The sequence below is a fragment of the Tachypleus tridentatus genome, chromosome 11, assembly GCF_004210375.1.
Source record: "Tachypleus tridentatus isolate NWPU-2018 chromosome 11, ASM421037v1, whole genome shotgun sequence".
Lineage (NCBI taxonomy): Eukaryota > Metazoa > Arthropoda > Merostomata > Xiphosura > Limulidae > Tachypleus > Tachypleus tridentatus.
In genome coordinates this window covers 97,360,202-97,377,783 of record NC_134835.1, presented here as the reverse complement: position 1 = coordinate 97,377,783, position 17,582 = coordinate 97,360,202, and the positions used below count along the sequence as shown (strand labels likewise).

Sequence of the window (17,582 nt, the reverse complement as noted above, 5' to 3'; positions counted from 1 at the left end):
TATTTATTATTTATAACACTGAGTAAAATGTAAAAAAATAGTAACTTATGAGATAAGGTAAAGTAATTCTTGTTAATATGGTATGCTTGTATGCAGATCATGGATTATTTAATTTTTGGGTTTTGGTTCCAGTTTCGGAGTTCTTGTAAAAACAATCTTGTGAGGTATGTCAACGTGTTTAATTTGATTATTATTTTTAGTTTCATGTCCAATAAGATCATGTTTGCTTTGTCTACGTTTTAATTGACACAATGGTGTTGGTTTCGGAGCCCTACCAATAATAAATATGTTTCGGTTTTCAGCATTTTCAATAGCAATAAAAACTTGTCTCTGGTAATGTTCTGATTTACTGCCAAGTCTTACAGTGACAATTTTATCAGCATTGTAGTCCATTAGAGGGAGGCCTGATGTTGCTTGACACCTCCCTCTAAATACATTCATCGTCTTTTACTTTTAAAGCTGGTGTTTCTGCCTGAAGATTTAATCATAATTAGTGAGGCGACGCTCATCAATCGAAAAAAAAAAAGTTTTAATAACAATAATCGTTCAATAAACATTTAAAAAATATATAATTTATTCTTTATGTAGCAAACATTTTCGTACAATATGAGTAAAATTAAATAAATGTTTATTGTAAATTATGAAATTGGTTTCAGATATCTGATAAACGTTTTCTCGAAACTACAAAATATATCTCAAGCATTGTCTCAAATAGTGAGGAAGGTAATATACAGCAGACAATAGCTTTAAATAATGTTTTACATTTATATTTTGTACGTTTACAAATACTAACTTGCTAAAACAAGATAAAACTACTGTTATAAATAAATGTCAGTTATTCTTCTAATTTCATTCCTATATAAATTAAGCTTGAAAAGTTATGTAATCTGAACTACAAATGACTATAAAGAGAAAGAATTTTCAAACTGTCTTATCATAATTGTAACACTGAAGTAAATCACGGAGTTTATAGTACTTTAAAACATTCAATAATCTTAGTGAAGTCCAAAGAAGACAACTGGATATTTCACTAAATGTATATCAGACCAATGAAAGTTGGCTGACTATAAAAACAAACATTGATGCAAAATGTCTCGAAGTGTTATTAACAAGATATGGTGGAATCACTTGTAATAAAATAGTACAAATACACTGGTACTGGACTAAGAATAATAAAATCAACATTTTAAGTAAGTTACCGTTATCTAACGATTCGTCGCAATTATGTGATATCTGTTAAAGACAGAATTAGATGTTCGTAGTTACAACAGATCGTCATTTCAGTGTATGTACGGTTAAAAAACACAAGAAGCTTGACAATATTAACAACAAAAGGTATATTATAGTTATAGTAAGACACAAAATAACTCACTTTAATATCAGTAGTGGAAGTATGTGTGGTAATGAAAAATCATGAATGGACACTCAGACCATTATGTTTTCAAATGTCATTAAGGCTATACATAATAGCAATTAAAGTACCTTCAACACAACCATATATGTTTACGTTTGGTTCTGGCTTCAGCTGAATGGATGATAATTGTCTTCCCACATGTAATAATATTGAAGAAGAGGTGATTGATCAGTTTAACTAGGGTACAGACTTATCAGACTTCAATAGTATCGAACATGTACAGGTCTCTTATGGAAGAATTACATGTATTCAAATGACTCTGAACATTAAGGATTCTCTGAACGCATCTTTTCAGTTGTTGTAGATGCCCCAGGCTCTTAACAACACTTATTTTAAGCATGCAACATCGATATGATATTGGTTATACAGTTTGACATGGTTTACATTACATTAAAGTGAAATATTTTTTACTCTAAAAATTTGGATTCACTTCTACTAAATATTAATCATAAACGTTAGATGAATGAGAAATCAATTGAATTTTGAACCAGATACAGATAATAAGATGTCAGATATTCACAGAAATTAAATATGAGAATAGTTGTAATTATTTTATAACAGTAATTTAACATTAATAATGTACTATTAATTCCATTATACTTCAGTTGCTCCATGCAATATATATTTATATGTAGGTAGAAATAAACTTGTACTGAGTGAAAGTTTAATATAAAGAGCACATCCTTGTTATTATACTTATGCTGTATAATACTGAGTACTATAAAGAAAAAGAACTTTAAACGTATACAAACCGTTGTCAGTGAATCAGATTTTAATGTCTCTTTAGGTTTGTCATCATTCACGATTGTCCTAACGCGTTTCTTTAATTTAGTTTTGTCAGAACCTGAAGCAGGCTTGTTCACGTTTTCCGCTCTTTCTGTTTTCCTTTCTATCGGGTACTTTTCATTTATTGTCTGCAAGATGGTTGGTTCTGTTTGATTTTTCTTTAACACCATATTATTTTCTCTTTTTTTAACTTATTTGTCGGGGCCTTCTCACATTCAGGGATCATTGAAACAGCTTCTAAAATATCTAATTCACTAGGAGTGATCTTTTCAGTTACAAGCTCCTGGTCTTCTAGCTTTGTATAGGCAAAAACACCACAAGACCCGAGGACGCAGTTTTTCAGGGCTTTCCATTCGCCCCGGGCTTTTTCATTCACGTTGCAGAAGCAACAAAGAATGCTAAACAATAATAAAATAATAATAATAATAAATAAAAAATAAACGAGGAATAAAAACGCGATTTTTTCTTCCACTTTTCTATATAAACAACTAATAAAAATTAACTCTAAATAGTTGTTTTTTTTGTTGATTTTTTCGTAAGCAAACAGATCTACAAAAACACTTGATAAATCCCCATATAGAAGTTTGGTGAGAAGTGTTAACTATGACAGAAAAGTTATTTTGACCTCATTTGTAGGGTTAATTAAACATATTCAGCTCTACCAGATTCATATTAGTGCTTTCACAAATTAACTACCAAAGGGGCACTGAAAACACTTGACATTCTCAAATATCCAACCTTACTGTTCACTTTAAAGATAATTGGGTTTTGAGGTCAGATGCTCTTTCACCTCTGTTCCACATACTTTAATTATCAAGAACTGGAAGATAACATGTAACTTACCACAAAGTAATAAGAAAAATCGAAATTAGTGTTAGCTCTTCCATCCACCAAGGACATCTTACAACTGTAGGTTTAAAAGCCAAGGGGATCTTAAGAGAGAGAGTTGATTTTAAAACCGTTTTACACATTGTATCGATTACATAAAACAGAAAGAAAACTTCAAATGTAACTTAATAATAATAAGAAAGTGTATAATTCTTTAAACTAAAAATAAACTTGATTTAACATATTAAACATTTAATTAAATAAATATGATATTTCTTACATTTATATTTTCATATTAAATATTAATAACAACCTTTACAATTTGACAACTGTATATATACGTTTTTTTCTTTACACTTTTAATAGATAATTAGCAAAGAAAAATGACACCTATTATATTATTTGAGCTCCTTACTAGTAGACAAGTAGTACAGTTATGTAATAACAACAACTATATAGTTATATACCGGGAAATCAGTTAAGTTTTCCAACATATTTAAATTAATAGACAATATATCAAGAAACCGACTGGCTTTCCATTCCAAAAACACGTGATCACACTATATAAGAAAAATCTCGACATTTTCTTTACGATAATTGACATATTATACAACTCAATATGATACAGTTAAATTAACTTCGATTCACTTAAATTGTAAAAATATATAACACAAATGAAACAAACCGTCTTTCCATTGACTACTTAATAAAGCCAGCGTGTTTAATCGCTATTCACTTACTGCATTAAGTTTCATAATTAGCTTCTTCACTTATTATGGTACATAATTTTTTTTTACTATCAAATCGTAACGCCCCAACGGGTGAAAGGGCCAGCATGTTTGGCGCGACGGGGATGCGAACCCGCGACCCTCAGATGACGAGTCGCACACCTTAACACGCTTGGCCCTGCCGGGCCTAAAGAACCATGAAAGTTACGAAGAAGTGTCTTATTATAACAATCTGTTTGAACAAAAATAAACATTTTTAAAATGTTAAGGAAATAATAAAAGGAAACTTTAAAACCCTTTTGTTCCATTACTTTTACAAAGATCTTTATTATCAGCTCCTTCTTCATCAGTAATTTCGTCTTCAGGACAAGCTACACAGGTGTCAGCAGCAAAAGATGTCATGTAAGTCCCTCCTAGTCACGGCAGGCAGTGAGTTTGAAATCCATTGTCATAGTGACCAGGAGGACATGGATCTAAAAGCATTAAAAGTACATGGCTAAGCATTTATTTACACAGTGTTACTTTTTTATTGTTCTAACAATGTCTTTAGTATCAAAAAACGTATTTGTTGAACTAAAATTCCATATTTATAAAAGTCTTTCATTTATTTGTGTTCAATGTGAACAGTTTAAAGTAATTGAGTGTCATATATACTTATAGCACCTGTCAGCATCTCTTTGGTATCATCGAGTACAGTTGAGGTTCTCGGCTGGAACATGCACTATTGAAAACAACAGAGCGTTAATATTTTTAGCACGTTTTGTGTGACCGTTGGAATTTTAAGATTTTCACAATGAGCACGACGCACTAGTTATAATATTAATTATGACTCACTCTGTAAAATAACAACATAAATGTTACTTTTCGTGAGAAATATAAAACGTGTCAAAACAGTTTCTTAACAGTAGACTTTTGTTTCTTTATTAGTTTCTGAGTTAACTGATGAAATTAATCACACAAACTTGGAAATTTATGAAATTACACACGATCTTTTTTTTTATATTATGTTATATCTATAGGTACATTTGATTTCCGTTTGTGTTTCCCTTGCAAAATTCTTATTTGTCACAGATAAACGTAGTAAAACTGTTGTTACTGTTTATGTTAATATCAGTTATGAAAATACAGGTTCTTTTGGGAATAATACGTTAGTAAAATGTATCAATATATAATTTTGAGGTGTCTTGCAAACTACAAAATATCAAATAATATCCTTATAATGCAGAAGTTGCATGAAATACCTTCCGAATAAATTTTCCATTTTAAGTTAATATAAAAGCAAATAATTAATTTCTTTGTGGGTTTATCAAGATAAATAATATTGGAATCTACCATTCGCTGTAAATTTAAAGTATTGTTTATTTCGAATACGTTCTTAAAACACTTCGTAGATATAATTTGTATCTCAACAGTTCATAAGATTTTTCTTCAGTATACAGAAGTTGAGTTCATTATATCAAAATAACTTTGGAGACTCACCACTTCTCTCTACACGTTTTCCATAATCCATCTAGTCTCTGATCGCATAGTTACTACACCTGTCACGTGACTGGTATGTCTGTGTGTACAATAACATGCATATCTATTTAATTATTCAGTGGTTGATCTCGTTCCTAGACTGAGATTTTTTTTTTTTTTTTACGTACTGTCGCCTGGGGCACTTTGGCGGTTTTTAACCTTGACATTAGTGTCGTATGACTTGCTGCAGGTCTATTTTCGAATTGTTCTGACAAACCAAAACTATTTTTTCGATGCTTTCAAGTACAATAAATATTTTCGCTTCGAAAAATTTAAATTCTCATTTGAATATATTTCAATGATTTGAGCATATAAAGATTTACATTGGAAAGGTCTGTTACATACCTTTTCCAAAAGCAACCAATTTTCGGTTACATCACACCATTTACAAATGTTAAGCTATGTCATGAAGTAGTTCTGATAAATTCTGTTTATATGAGATTGAGTCACATTATTTGCCAGGTTGCTTATTCAAAACTGTTTTGGTATGGTTTACTAATCCCTATAAACTATAAAGTATTATTGCTATGAACATCAGTGGCAGTCTCTCACTAATACTGTATGATTATTATACGAGTACCGATAAGATTACGAGGCGTCTTCATCGCTGCCCTGAAATAGCTTTTATCAGGGCATCTTTAGCATCAACTGATGGAATGTGATGCATCTTCCAAGAGTATATTACAGCTGTCAATATCAACATCTTCAAATAATATGTCGACCCACTTAGCACCTTGGAGTTGGGCAATATCACCCATTACTGGAGTCCTGATTAGTTAGACCAGTATATGGACGAACGAAGGATAATAGGGGTTGTCTTTAGAATGTATAGCATTGATGATAACATTTATAGTAATTATATGTCGATATGTTTACCAATACTTATTTCTGCTCATACCATACTTCAGCATCGACACTTCCTCCCATGAATATTAAGAGAAACTGATATCATGTTATCTCTAAAGTAATAATTCCCTGTAAGTACTTTTAACACAATTGTAATAATGTCTTTTATGCATTTATATTTCTGAGGAATCCACTTGAAGCTAATAAATTTTGCAGACATTCTACAATGGGTAATTTATAACTTTTTATTACAGAACTTATATATAATTCGATGTTTCTAGGTTATAAAGCGATTAGGGAAGAGATTTGAGATGACGATGATATAGATATTTTGTAGAGAAGAATTCCCTCATGTTTTTGTCATGGAAACACTGAGTAGTAAAGACCAGGAATGTATGGAAACTGATGTTGGAGATATTACAAACCTGAATGTGACAGTTCTGTCTCATGATAGTCAAAGTATTCTGGCTTTAGGTAGGTTGTTTAATTGGAAAGCACTCATGAGATATGCTTTAGAAATTATTCTTTGATTGTATATATATTGAAGTAACTGGGTAGTTTCATTACAGTTAGTTTTCCTGCAGATCTCTCTCCTTTTTTTACTAATATTTCCTGAATTTTCAGTATTAATCCTGTCCATCCCTGAATATCTTATGTTTTGAAAATTTTTGTGATAATTAATCCAAAATTGCATACAAAATAAAGTTATAAATGTCATAATATGGTTTCAAGTTTATTTGTCTGGATAGAATAACTCATAAAATTCCAAATTACTAACTTTAAGGTTTGTTTTGGCTTCCTCCATCAAATTTGTAATGTTTAACTATATTTCCTGCATTCACTGATACAATTTGTCAGTACACAAAACAAAGCTACAAACCTGTAAGCTACTATATGTTTACATTTGTATAGTATCTACCTTTAACCTTGTATTAAAAAGATATAAAAGTCACAGTATTTGAAGCAAATGCTTTATACACTAGACAATGATGGGGCATATTGAAATATAAATTTAATTTCATTGGTCAGTTTATGATTTACATTACAATAATGACCACATTTAAACATGTTATTTTACTGAATGGCTCTTTTTTAACATAAATATCCAAAATATTTAAATATGTAAGATAAATATTTAGGTGAAAAGTATCTAATGCTAGTAAACTAATAGAGAAATAATTTATTTTTTATTTGAATTTATATTGGCTGTAATGCATATGATGGCAATATATTTTGGCTTAATTTACATATGTGTTAAAATGAGTAACTGCTAGTTTGCTCCATGTTTGAGGGTCAGCACTTTTGTTGGTAATCTGAACTCAGGCACTTCTAATCTCATATAATGAAAATGTGGAAATGAAAACTTTCTGATAATTTAATATCATGAACCTATAATATTTTTGCACTTTGGGTCTACTTGCTGTATACTTTTGGATAAATAAAAATACGATTTTATAATTTTTTTTACACATTATTAAACAAAATTGATTTACTGTTTGTTTTTTTTTTTTCTGTTAAAAGCAAAGCTACAGAATGAGCTATACGTGCTCAACCAACTATGGATATCAAAATCTTATGCTTGCTGCTCAGTTGTCAGAGGGTGTCAAGACAGTGCTTTAGTGATATTTACTTGAGTAATTGCTATTTATCTGTTGGCTATTGTAGATTTTATAGAAATTAACATTGAATGACAGACAATAACATATGGTACAACTTTATTTTTCATATTTAAATATAAATTTTATATATTGGAAGTATAGCCTTTACAAATAAAAGAATGAAGTCAATATTCAGTGATGTCGAGAAACCCACTTGTTGAGAAATTTATATGCAAAAACGGCTCGTTTGGGTTGAGAAAATGTTTTACATAGAACCTGATGATGACCGAAGAAGGTCGAAATGTTGTTCGCTCTTCTATGTAAAATATTTTCTCAACCCAAACGAGCCGTTTTTGCATATAAATGAAGTCAATATTGTTTTAATATTTATTGTGCTTTTAACCTTAAAACAACAATCAATTTTTGTTACAGAAAATAATCCTGCTTTTCACCTCCTTTCATTGGTTACATCCTTTTCAGGAAAATAGAAAGATGGAAAACTTGGTAAAATTGTAAGTTACTATATTTTAAAATCTCTGAAGTTCTTTCTCTAAAGTAATAAATGTAATTTGAATGTACAATATTGTTGTAGGTTATTGGCTTATATATATATTTGGGTTATAGAAATATATGTGAAACACTTAGCAACATGCTCTACTTTATCGTGATTTCAAAGAACAAATTTAAGTGAATTATCTTAACAACTGAATAGTGTGTTGTTAGGCATTTTTTATCATTCATATTAAAGTGCTATTACAGCTAAAATATTCATTTATAATAGAATACATTATAATTAATGATTATCTTGATCCAAATTGCAGTTCATTAACATTGACAAGGTTCTAACATACTAACAAATCATGTCTAACATTCCTTGAAATTATACACGAAACTTTTCTGTCAAACTATCTAAGAAATGTTATCTAAAACATAATCAGATTACACAGAAGAAGATGAAACTTCCTTCTGTTGAGATTAAGCCTTTTTTAACCATAAAGAAGCTCTATGAATTTGTAAAGGAATCTGGAAAAGATATTTTGGTTTACTTGGTAGAACACAACTGGTTTGTATCTAATTATTTTATAATTCATTTGCATAACAAGTTGTATGCGAAGCATTATATTACTACTTTATGTTGTAACTTTAATTATATGTTGTTAAAGAATTGCAAATAATTGTGAGGATATAACAGTGAAATGACATTATTCATGTAATTAGAGTTCATGAACGATATTTTTCAGTGTTTATTAGTTTTAGGGTAGAGATATACAATGGTTTTAATGTACTCTGTCTACTGCAAGAAATGAAACCCCAGATTTTGTCATTACAAGTCAGTAAACATATCACTTACCCTTGGTGTAGTGTTCAGTATAGAAGTGGGGGAACATGTTTTAGAAGTGTTGGTATTGTTTGTATTTATCATATTGTCAATACAATAAAATACATTTCAGGAATATTAGCTGAAAATTGTAAAGACATCACAGTCGTTTGGTTTCTAGTTTTCAATCAGAAACTGAAGTTTAATGAAATTGAGATTTATCACATGGTTGATTAACAGCTTAGAATTTGTTTCCATTATTATGAGGTTCATGATGCTCAAGCCTTTCACATTCGGAAGAACTCCATGTGATGGTTTTTGAACACCAGATTAAAGGGTTCAGATCTGATGTAATATGGTGCTCAAAGTTGTCTAGAAAGTCTATATGCAGCGATTAATTTCGTAAATGACAATCTGAAACACTTTCCAAGGGGTTCTATTTCCTTTTCTTCAAAGCCTGGATTTATCTCTGCTAACCACTCATTGAATTCTAAGGTACTTAGCTCAGAAATTATGTTTGGAATGGAATTAGAAGTGCCCGAGTTTGATCCAGTTGGTTCATGAAAAGAATCTGTGAAACACTGTTGTCTCATATTGTTCATGATACTGGTAACAGTTAACTATGATTGACTGAAACAGCTTTGTTGATATCTGTCAGCATTATTGATACAAAATTAATTTCATTAATGGTATTCCAAGACTTTTTACTTTCCATTATTGCTAAAAGTAGTACACTACAGCAAATTAACTTGTCTGCACAGGTTTGGAAAGAGATAGTTGTAGTTCTACATTGGTCAAACTGTGATGGTTTTTTATCAATGTCACTACTCATGACTTGATAACTTTTTGTGAACTGAAAATATGTTGGATTGAAGAAGCCTTGAACAATACGGTGGCCAATATTTTCCCTGAAAAGTTGGAATAGGGTAACTTGCCAAGCCTGAAGATACACATCAGTTTACTTTTCAGTAATATTTTAAATTGTTAAAGTAAGAACAAGCTTATCTGTTTAATATAATGGATATGAAAACAAAACACAGGATGATAACAATAGTATTCAACTTACGGTAAATATTATTCCTTCCTTATCACAAAAATGTAATGTTAGAGATAAAATTAAAGATAAAGCACAAGGCTAAAACTTATATCAGTTATTAATATAATTTCATTTTTTTTTTTTATTAAATATGGGAAAATATCCATTTTTGTTGTTCTTTTTTCTATTAATTTCCTTTGGTACATTTGCATTCAAGTTGAATGAGGCCTAAAAATTCCTCTGTCACTTATGTACACAAAGATATCTCAGGATATATTTGTTTGGAAAGAAACTTCAGCCATAAAGAGTTACCTTGTATAAGACTAGTTGAGTATCATGTTCATGAAAGGTATATTAAATAAATAGTTGGTCCCTGTTTATAGGCACTGCAACAGCACCATATGGAGGATGACAGCACAGTTTGTTCTGGAAACAATTAATAAAATACCCTTCCAAGAATGGGAGAAGAACCAGTTTATCACAGACTTAGTGAGAGTTATGACAGATGCAAAATCAGAGGTCAGCTATTTGTATATTTGCAACAGTAACATTTGTTTTACAACACACAGGAAGTAAGGCCAAGACATCTTTTACCAATTAAAACTACTTCCACATGTAGAACTGAGGCAATAACAACACTTGCCTTATGAAACGTACAAACAAATGATGAAAACCACTCATACATTGTCAGTAAATATAATTTTAGGAAATTATATCAGCAGAACATGAGAGAAGATTTTTGTTATTTTGAATTCACTGTTATGATTGGGGAATGTAGCAGATTCAACATCCAATGCAATTTAAGGTTAGATGTTTCTCAGCTGTAATAAGAACTTTAGTATCGTAGCAAAACTAAGTTTCTTTTTCAAATAAACAGTGGAGTTTATGTATTACCACTGCTCAGAAATTGCCAAGATCACACTATTGTGTATAAAAGCAATAAAAAATTCAAAGCTCAAACGTTTTCTATTTTACATGTTAAACAATATTTGATAATATTTTCAGATCTAGTGGCACAGCGATAAGCCAAAGGACAAAACCAGACTTCAATATCTGTGGTGAGTACACAAATAGTGTAAGTTCCTGCTTATCTTAAAAAAGAAGCAATTTCTTTTTATTTCAAGTAATTGACATGATTTTTATAAAAAAAAAAAAGAGTACTATCTGCACTAGCTGTCCCCAATTTAGTGCTAAAAGCCCAGAGGGAAGGCAACATCATTATCACCCACCACTAACAATATCACATAGAAAATTTTAAAATCATACACATTGTAAATAATGTTAAAGGAAATAAAATAATTAATAAACTAAGAAAATTACTAGCACATCTTAATTTTATATTAATTCTTATGATAAATTCCTGAACCATAATTATGTCAAATAGTATTTTAAATCTGATATCTTTATTTTAACATTATTACTTGAGTAAGATCACACTGGCTGAAGGAACTTTTTACTGTCTTTTTAATTAAGATTTTCTTCCTAACTTTACTATATTTTGCATTTCAAGTTGTGGTTAGTAAACCCATTCAGTTAGAACACCAAAAATAAACATTACCCAAACAAGGATCAAACAAAGATTTGTAAGGTACAAGGAGTGCATTTTTACAAATTTTGATGATTAATAATTATCACAACAAATGTGTAGTTCAACCTGTGATTGTCTCTATATGAGGATTAAGATGTAAAATGGAAATACCATATTATGTTTTAAGAAAAAGTCCAAACTAAATGGATAGGTTAAATAACAACAATATTAATTTCATCACTATTCTCATAACTAAATAAGGAATATAATGAAAAGTGAATGGTGTACAAATTTTATTACATGTGGTTTGATTTTTTTAAATTTATCAATAATAAGACTTTTTTTATGGAAATGATATCCTGCAAAGCTGACATTAATATTCCTGTTGAAGGCAAGAAATGCTTAAGAACGAAGACATAAGTGAATGCAACAAAATCAGGATAAATTCAAGGATTTGTTACATGTCTTAAAATCACGAAATTCTTTACAATAGTTTAAGAATTTTCAATCATGCCAATGAAAAATGGAAAGTTCTGTCTGTATGCAATGGTACCTTGAGATTCTACAAGAAAAAAATTGTTGTAGACTAAACAGCAGTACCCAAAGAAAATCCTGAGGGCTTAAAAGAAGATGCTCCAATATTGCTTTCTGTTATCATACATTAGGCATAGTTGTTCATCTTAAAGTTGTCTTAGATGGTGGGAAGTCAATGGTAATGCTGGAAACGGTCTTCCTAGAATGGCTCTTCAGCTTTGGAATCTGAAAGTTTTCAGCAAAAACATTTGTCCTGCAACCATAGTGTGGATGAAGAGGAAAGGAATCTGTGAAATTTGTTGACAGTTTTTCTATCTGGGTTCTTCAAGCTTTGTTGGGTGGGCTGATCAAAGATATCCCTTTGTGTAGCTTTGTTCTTATTGATTGACAAACAACAAGATGAGTGAGTTAAGTGTGTTTTACTGAATATGTGTATTGGTGTTATGTATTTATCTATTTAAAAGAACTAACTATTAAATTTTAAATTAGAGAACTGTAAACTGTGTTTTAACATGTTTGTCAAGTTGAAATAAATTAATAACAATATACGTTAGAATAATGTAAATTCAACATGCAAGTACCTTCTTAACAACACAAAACTGGTTTTGTTCATTAACAGTGCTATTTCATGACATGAGTGAGAGCATAATGCAATCTAAATCACATTAAAATATCTACAAGGCCTAAGTTTAAAAACAAAACAGTAACATGAATTCCTCTGGAGCCCAGGTTATTACTAAATCAGTGCCAACCTTTACTTTCAGCAGTGAGAAAAATAAACAATTCGTCCTTGCTCATTGACAATGTAACAAAAGTTTTGAAGTAAATGGCATCACATTTTTTCATTGAACTAACGTTAATGGGTTTAATGTCAATCTAAAAGCAACAAGTATTTTGTTTCAAAACTAAGCTCCCTTTGCAGAGATGCCAACCATTACGATTTTGGTGTATACATTATGACTATACGCTCATACAGACAAATATTATGACTTGTTGCAACTCCCAAATTATTATATATAATATAGGCCTATACAATAAAGTGATAAATTATTTCCCCAGGGCTTGAAAGGGGTGAAAAGAAAATTACTAGTTAGATACAAATAAATTTTGATAATAAATAAAAGACAGTCCAAATGGCTACTTGCAATAATCATGTTTGTGCTTGAAATAATAAAAAATATTTGTATCTCCGACGTCTACCAATAGTTTGAGCGCGGTGCTTCTCCATATTTGGTACGTGGGTGAATCAATAGTTACGCCATCAGTGCTCGCATAGATGGGTATTTCTCGTTTTCTAAGCACTAAAACTGTGAAAGGGCTCTGTCTACAATCGCTCAGTCATTTGAAATAGTTGGCATCTCTGCCTTTGTATTAAATGTATTTGGACTGTCTCTACATTTTTTTAGCTAAATCACTTAAACCTTCTATAAGTGCAAGACATTTGATAAACAACAGGATATAAGGTAACAATTCAAATCACAAGATGCATTGCAACAAAAAAAAAAAAACTTGTCTAATACGTTAAAATAATGTTTCTAGGTCAAGAAACATGGCAAGCAATATTATAATTGTGGTTTGTTATGCTAGAAAATAAAATCAACAGCACAAATAAAGTAAGATAGATAAGAAAATAAAAATAAAATTTGGTTATTTTATCAACATCTTTATAGTTAATGCATGAATTGATACAAGTGGTTATAAGGGTAGGTTTAATTGTTACTACTGTGGTGCTAGAAGTATAAAATAAATGATGACAGCACAAAAAGGAATGGACAATTTTGATGTAACTAGAATAACTTGCACATAGATAATGTTGATGACAGAAATTCCTCTGAAATGCATGTTTATAGGTTGTTGATAAAGAACAAAAGGAGGAGTGGTTTTATACGTGAAATTTAATTTGCATCCTTTTGAAATTGATGATATCAAAAATAATAGCAAGGAGATTGAATCCATCTGGGTTATTTGCAGATACTGATTAGATGAGATTCTTCTTTAAATATTCAAGGTAAAAATATTCCTTAAAGAAAAGGGTAGCTGCAAATAAAAACCAGGTTGAGTCATAAAGAGCAAGAGAAAATTAAAGAAAAGCATCATAAATTTAAGATATTTAAATTGTTATGGTATTAAAAAAAAAAAGAGGAAACTTAGGGCATCAAAATGAATGTTTGGAAAAAGTTTAGGTGAAAATTAAATATTAATGCTAAGGATCTAGTTACAATAAGGGTAAAGAAAAGGTTAAAATGTTGGTCAGACCCTAGTGGGATGATAAAGGAAACTTAGGATCTGCTGACTGCATTACTAAATTTTGCATAGTTTATTTTCACTAAGGAATAATTAAGCAGTATTTCACATCTGAAATAGTAGATAGAGGGCAGTAGGGTTTTAAGTATGATAAATGCAATTTTTTGTGTTATCATAATTCCAATTAAGTATAATATGGATAGGAATAACCTTAATAGTGTCATGAAAGATAAGGATCTTGGTGTAACTAGCTGATCAATCTCTAAAACCATTCAAGCACTGTGCTATTGCTAGTGATAGGGCAAACAGAACTTTAGGTTGTATCTAAAAAAATGTTGAATACTGATCTGAAATTTATAACTTCATTGTATAGGTCACCAATTATACCACATTTGGAGTTTTGTGTACTTCTGGAAATACACTAAAATTGTTCTGATGGGTTCAAAGAATGATTCCTGTAATGGAGGGCTGTCACACAAGGGGAGATTTACTTCCTTAAAATTATTTTGTCTTAGAAAAAGTTAAAGGGGATCTGATTGAAGTGTTTCAGATTTTAAAAAGAATTGATAATGTTCATGCATCAACATTTTTCACACTTAACAAAAGAATTACAGAACTTGGGGGGGGACAAGTATAGATTTAGGGAAGATAGAAGCAGTGTTTCAATGAAGATAATTTATATTTCAAATAGGATCGTTGGCTTATTGAATGGGTTGCCATCAGATGTTGCAGAGGAAGTATATTTGATTGATTTTTTAAACTAAAGCTTGATAGATATGTGAATGAAAAGTGCTAGTTTTAAATTTGTTAATTTACATATTTAATAGTTTTAGTTTGGCTTAGATAATGAGAAAGCTGAAATGGACCAACACATCCCTTGTTGCACTGAAACACATTACATTATTTTAAAACCTTATTTCAGTGTTTGTGGCAAGTACAGTGCAGATAGCCCATTGTGTAGCTATATGCTTAACTCTCAATACACAAAAACTTATTTAAATATCTGAATGAGTGCTCATTAGTACTTAATAATGATAAATAAAGAAGTATTTATTGCTTTCTAAAATAATGTTGACATAACTCTATTGATAGACAGGAATGGCATATTACACACTATATTATTAGCCTCCTCAAACATAAGTTGTTGGTATACATTTTAACTGAAGTTTTAAACAGGTAGAAGTAACTTATGACTACCGTGGAACAAACACTGTGTGTTTATTCTACGAATACAATGGTCAAATTGTTAGTGTAGAAGCTAGTTTTGTATTACAATAATTATTCATCACTATTTAACATTTTTTAATAAAGTAAGTGTTGTGTTGTGTTATTCTTAACTTATTTTCAATGTCCTAGATGAATAGATCATATTCAAATTTGAATTTTATAATGCTTTCATATTATAATGGTGTGGGTTATGTTATATCAAAAGATAATATATTCAAAATAACTATAGAAATAATTGGTATAAAAAGAAAAGTATGACTGGCTTGTTCCCAGACCATTATAGTAAAAATTAAATGACCCAATGTATAGTCCTGAACTGAAAGTTTCCACTGTTATAATCTGTCACTATACAAAATCACAGAAGTATCAGCAAATGTACTATACGAAGTAGCAAGTGCACTTTCGGCTTCCACGACATAAACTATACATTTCATACAAGTAAAAAAAAATAGCAGTATTGTCTACTGAACACTTCTCAATTAGACATGCTGAAGAATAATTTTATATTTCACTAGAAATTGTATGAAAACTGAGGTATGTGAAAAAGTAATAGTGTTGATTATGTAAAACAACTAATTAAACATAAGTAACTCAGGATGTGGTTATTTCAATGATCTAGATGCAAGTACAAGTTTTACCTCCAAAACAATATAAAGTGGCCTTACTGAATGTTTATCTACTAAAAAATACAACTTCAAAGAGGTAACTAAACCAAACGACTAATGTGGGATATGCAGAGATAGATGGCAATTGAGGAATGACCATTAACTTTGTGAATGTCAAACTGTTGTCTCTCCATTGGTTATTCTGGATGTGAATAGTAAAGTGGCAGTTGGCTATTCAAACTGTCAACTAATGTTGTTCATTTGTTTGGAAGATTGGTAGCTAGTTGGTTTCTAGTTTTAGACCTAAAGGACAAACTCAACTTGTTTTCAGAACTTCATAAGCACTAATAAAAGGAAGACAGCACAGTGGAAGTACAGCAAAATATACTGAAAAGTCATTATAATTGCATAATATATTATCATTAATCTCCTTATATTTTTTAACACAACTGTAATTGTTTCTCAATCATTTTCTCAGAAATAAACTGTAAACCATCCAAACATTATACTGCAGAATATTAAACCGATCTATCGAGAGGCATATTATTTTTCAGTTTGTATTGTTACTCTCAGAAATAAACATGTTTTGAGACAGTATGAAACCTATTGGTTTATCTTCACTTGGGGCCAACATGGCCATGTGGTTTGGACACTCAACTTATAATCTAATGGATGAGGGTTCAAATCCCCATTACATGAAATATGTGCACAATTTTATCTGTGAGCATTATAATGTGACAGTAAATCTCACTATTTATCAATAAAAGAGTAGCCCAAGAGTTGGTGGTGTGTGGTGATAACTAGCTGCCTTTTATCTAGTCTTTACTGTTAAATTATAAACAACTAGCACAGTTGTGTAGCTTTGCTTGAAATTAAAAAACAACAAAAACATCTCAGCTCTTCTGTCGTCTAAAATAAACTAAAACTATTTATCAATAAACAAATTCATAAAACAACACTTAAAGCTTTTTTTTTTTTTTTAAACTGGCTTATATTTACTGTATCCAAAACACCAGAAAGTAACCCATTGCCAAGACCAACCATCCTCTATGAAAAATAAAATTGGACTTAAGTGAAGATGACTCCTGCCCTGCCAAAATTTATAATTTTGTTCCCTAGTTCTTGTACTTTAACTGTTAAATATGAAAAAAAAATGCATCAAAACTATTAATTCCTATTACAATCTTAAACACTGCCATCAGATTTAATCCAAATTTTTCTCTTTTTTTCAAGTGAAAACAATAGGATAGTTTTTATCCCTTCTTATAAGACAACTCAACCATCCCAGATACCATACTTATAACACTCTTCTGAACCCCTTCCAACAATTCAAGGTCTTTCTTGAAGTAATGAGGCCAAGACTGAACAAAAT

General features: G+C 30.4%; 2 long non-coding RNA genes across 8 annotated transcripts; one reads left to right on the top strand and one right to left on the bottom strand.

The window, feature by feature from the left end:
- Positions 1 to 656: 656 nt before the first annotated feature.
- LOC143231554 (uncharacterized) lies at positions 657 to 3,161 on the bottom strand. Its single transcript, XR_013016978.1, has 2 exons — positions 3,044 to 3,161; positions 657 to 2,598 (listed from the first exon to the last, which is right to left on the bottom strand). It is a non-coding gene; the product is annotated as an uncharacterized LOC143231554 (long non-coding RNA).
- A 2,071-nt stretch (positions 3,162 to 5,232) lies between these two features.
- Positions 5,233 to 16,805, top strand: LOC143232859 (uncharacterized). 7 transcript variants are annotated; one of them, XR_013017831.1, is made up of 6 exons: positions 5,233 to 5,308; positions 6,402 to 6,594; positions 8,151 to 8,230; positions 10,456 to 10,591; positions 11,078 to 11,130; positions 16,225 to 16,805. It is a non-coding gene; the product is annotated as an uncharacterized LOC143232859 (long non-coding RNA). The 7 variants fall into 7 exon arrangements; XR_013017828.1 differs by lacking the exon at positions 5,233 to 5,308 and adding an exon at positions 5,642 to 6,251; XR_013017830.1 differs by lacking the exons at positions 5,233 to 5,308; positions 16,225 to 16,805 and adding exons at positions 5,642 to 6,251; positions 11,992 to 14,341.
- The last annotated feature ends 777 nt before the right edge of the window (positions 16,806 to 17,582 follow it).